Source organism: Pan troglodytes, chromosome X (assembly GCF_028858775.2).
Source record: "Pan troglodytes isolate AG18354 chromosome X, NHGRI_mPanTro3-v2.0_pri, whole genome shotgun sequence".
NCBI lineage: Eukaryota > Metazoa > Chordata > Mammalia > Primates > Hominidae > Pan > Pan troglodytes.
In genome coordinates, this window is record NC_072421.2 from 111141857 (window position 1) to 111146097 (window position 4241).

The 4241-nt window shown below is 36.8% G+C and overlaps 1 long non-coding RNA gene across 1 annotated transcript; it reads right to left on the reverse strand.

Annotated features, from left to right (window-relative positions):
* Nucleotides 1-288: 288 nt before the first annotated feature.
* LOC107971126 (uncharacterized) lies at nucleotides 289-2145 on the reverse strand. The gene is made up of 2 exons (XR_001714048.2): nucleotides 2050-2145; nucleotides 289-661 (listed from the first exon to the last, which is right to left on the reverse strand). It is a non-coding gene; the product is annotated as an uncharacterized LOC107971126 (long non-coding RNA).
* Between the last annotated feature and the right edge of the window lie 2096 nt (nucleotides 2146-4241).

Genomic DNA, 4241 nt, shown 5'->3' on the forward strand with positions numbered 1-4241 from the left:
TACACTCAGTCTTCAGCAATTTGTTAAAATTACCATTTAGGTGTCCCTATCAATTTATGTATGGCTCTAGAGATTTATGCTCCATTCAAGGAAATTACAGCTGGGACTCAATGAATTTGCTTGTCTTTCCAGATTTCAAAAGGGCAGTTTGCTCTGTGATTTTACTTCTCTTCTGGGTTGAAGAAAAGTCATTCATTTTCAGTTTGTTCAACTTTTTTCTTATTGTAAGGAGAGTACTGATTACTTCTAGATTATTTACTTGTTAGAGCTGAAACCAACAAAAAGACGTTGTTCTTTGTATTTGAGTTTATTCTTTGATTAGTTTGGCTTCAGCCCTCATTGTTTGTGGCATATCAGGGCCAATACAATTTATATTCTTTTCTTACTCCTCTTATCAAACAATGCCCTAATCCATGAACACACACTGTATCAAGTAAGATTCATTTTAGCTGCTCATAATGAAAAAAACCTAAAGTAACAGATTTTAAGGTGATAGAAGCTGTTTCTGTTTCATGTAAAGGAGGTTTGGAGATAGGCATTCCAGGCCGGTATAGAGATACCTTGGGGACATAGAGATTTAATTTCTTTATTTCTTCTACAATAGCCTTAACATGTAATTTCGAGTTCAGAATGGCTGCTGAGTCTTCAGCCATTAACTTTCCTGTCAGGAGAAAGAAGACAGGAGGTTAAGGGAAAACAAGGGCATGCATCTGCCCATCTTTTAGAAACTTTCAAAATACTTTCATCCTATAACTTCTACATACATCTTAGTCTTAATACCACACCTAACTGTAAGAGAACCTGGGAAATGAAATCTTTTTTGCTGAGTGCATTGGAATCCCAATTAAAACAATAGTTAAGACACTAAGCAAAGAGTAATAATGCATATTGAGTTGACAAATAATAGACCCTGTCAACAAGATTCAAAATCAATAGAAATTGAAAGCTAATAGCAATATGACTCCAAGTTATCTTTCTAAAACCAAAATTAAAATGAACACACACACACACAACAACTACATTTGACTTTGTTTTCATTGGCTGATGGAGTAAAAATTCACGATGATACGGCTTTGATGACTGGAGGAACGCCAGGGTCCTTGGTTTTGCACCGATTAAGATAAAACGAGACCATCCTGGCTAACACGATGAAACCCCGTCTCTACTAAAAATACAAAAAATTAGCCGGGCGTGGTGGCGGGTGCCTGTAGTCCCAGCTACTCAGGAGGCTGAGGCAGGAGAATGGCGTGAACCCCGGAGGCCGAGCTTGCAGTGAGCGGAGATTGTGCTACCGCACTCCAGCCTGGGTGACAGAGCGAGATTCCGTCTCAAACGAAAAAAAAAAAAAAAAAAAGATAAAACGACACAGACACACGTGGAGTGGTTTTAACAAGCGGAGAGTTTAATAGGCAAGAAAGAAGGAAAAAGCTCCCCCATTAAGAGACAGAGGGAGGGGGACTTCAATGAGTAAAACAAATCACTGTTTAAAACAAATTTCTAATCAGATCTTGCTTTGTGTTTCTGGAGATGGAATAAATATATTCCTATGATGGTTCACTTTCACATACTGGCTTGATTATTAGGCAACAACTGATGAACACAATTGTTGGATTTTTGGAAGAAGAGAAGAAGTGCCATGTGGGACCGCCAGTTTACTGACAGGGAAAGTTGGGTTGGGGGAATCAAAGAAATAAGAAACAGCTATTTCAGCCTGAGCATTGTGCTTTTTATGTTTGATTCAACTACAGAAGTTACAAAGATAACATTTCTTTTTTATCAACAAAGTGGGGTGAGACATCACCACTAGGCCGTTGTTATCTAATTGTTAAATTCAGCTAAAGAGGTGAAGGCATCACAGTTCTGTTTCCAATAGTAGAAACATTAGTCTAAAATTGGTCAATTCCTCCACAAATTTTTGAAAAGTAACTATATAGCAAATTCCTAAAATAAGAACTCACTTGATAGGTTCAATACCTGAATGTTTTTCTACTTTTCTATGTGATGCTACTTTAAATAAAACTGTAATTATGGGTTTAAACTTACACGTACTAAATTTTGAGACAAGTGATCAGGTTTAGGACATCATCAGCACGTTTACCAGATGATTTTCTATAGTTTCTGTGTTTTAATTGAAGTGCTTTGACACTGAGAAAAAAGGAGAGAAAACAGTAAGGATTTAAATAATGTCAATCTCTACAGTTAAAAAAAAACGCTAATGATTGAAATGGATGAGCTACTGACATTGCCATATTTAAAGCGTTTATAAATAATTTTACATACTATATTGTGAAAAGTATGACCTAATAAAATATAAACAAATTGATGATTTTTTCTGAAATCGAAAGAACTTAGGTTCAATCAGTTTCTTACACATCACTTATACATCACTGTGATGTTCGAGATTTACTATGATATCCCTGAGGTCCTGTAACTAGATCATGAGGTGCCTTCTCAGTAATTAAAGAATATAAATTGTGTTCAGTGTTGCCTACAGTGAAATGTCATTTTGTTGAAAAGGGGTAATTCATATAAAGTATATATGTTAATTGTCAGTGAAATAGAAGAACAAATGAACTGAATCATCCAATTAACCACCCAGACAAATGAAGATTTATTTGGGTCAAATAAAGGTACTCAGCTCAGTTTGAGGAATCACTTAAAGGGAGTTTGCTTACTGTGGTGTAAACGAACATTTAATACTTTTAGAGGTGCCCGCCTGGGCTGATACCCAAGCTATCTCAGCAAGGTCCTATTTCTCTATTGCTTGACTCATATGACTAAAATCTCTAAGAAGTAATTTCCCCTGAATTTACAGAATATGTATTATCATCTATGTTAAAGCAAGGTTTTTAAAAATGGAGTTAATATTTTCATTTCCTTCATTATATTATCCTGTTTTTTTAAGCATCTGTCAGCCTGTGTAAAGTAGGGAAAATGGTTTAGTATTTTAAAATGTATGTAGGACTAAAGGTAAAATCAAATAATATCCCTTTATAGCCAACTGTTATGATAATCTCTTTATAGCCAACTGACTGTTATGGTAATGTCTCAAACTCTAAATAAATAAACAAACTAAAAGCAAATAAACATAGCATGAATGATTGATTGCAAATGGAAAATAATTTTTAACAAATTGACAAAACAATGCAGTTTAGGGAATTATCTTCTTTCATCTTCCTCAGAATTTATAGGTTGACAAAGAGTGATTACTTTCATGATTGAGTTATATAAAATAATTTTACCAGTCTTTGTACAAATCAAAAACTTGTCATCCCTCAGACTCACAGTGCTTTTTTTTTTTTTTTTTTGAGATGAAGTCTCGCTCTTGCCCCCCAGGCTGGAGTGCAATAGCGTGATCTCGGCTCACTGCAACCTCCACCTCCTGGGTTCAAGTGATTCTCCTGCCTCAGCCTCTTGAGTAGCTGGGATTACAGGCACCTGTGACCACACCTGGCTAATTTTTGTATTTTTAGTAGAGACAGGGTTTCACCATGTTGGCCAGGCTGGTCTCGAACTCCTGACCTCAGGTGATCCACCTGCCTCAGCCTCCTGGGATTACAGGCATGAGCCACCGCACCTGGCCCATAGTACTTTTAAAAAATAAATATGTTATTCCAGAATCAATTCAAGTACTATGAGATCTCTTACTTTTCTGGCTGCTATGGACTGAATTTTGCTCCCCGAAAATTTATATGTTGAAGTCCTAACCTACAATGTGATGGTATTTGGAGATGGGGTTTTTGAGAAGTAATTAGGTCAAAAGGAAATCACTAGGATGGGGTCCTCATAATGGGATTAGTGCCCTTATAAGAAGAGACAAGACAGCACTCTTTCCCTCTCTCCTTCTCTCTCCAAACCTCTCCCTTTCTTTTTGCCATGTGAGGACATGGCAAGATGATGGCCATCTGCAAACCAGGAAGAGGACTCTCACTAGGAGCCAAATAAGCTGATACCTTTATCATGGAGTTCCCAGCCTCCAGAACTGTGAGAAATAAAGCTTTCCTCTTCCCTGGTTCTCTCACTTTTTTGTTTAAGCCATCAAGATTAACAGGAAAGCCCTATGAGATGATTGTTCTTCCCTGGAGAAAATGGATAAAATATAGAAATCCTACTGTATCTGATAGGTTCGTCTCATTTTCCACAGTTCCTATTGATCCTTCTTGGACCAATACAATAGACATTCTAGCTGAGTGTCCTCCAGAGTTTCAGAAATTGGTCAGTATAGGAACTTAATTAACTCT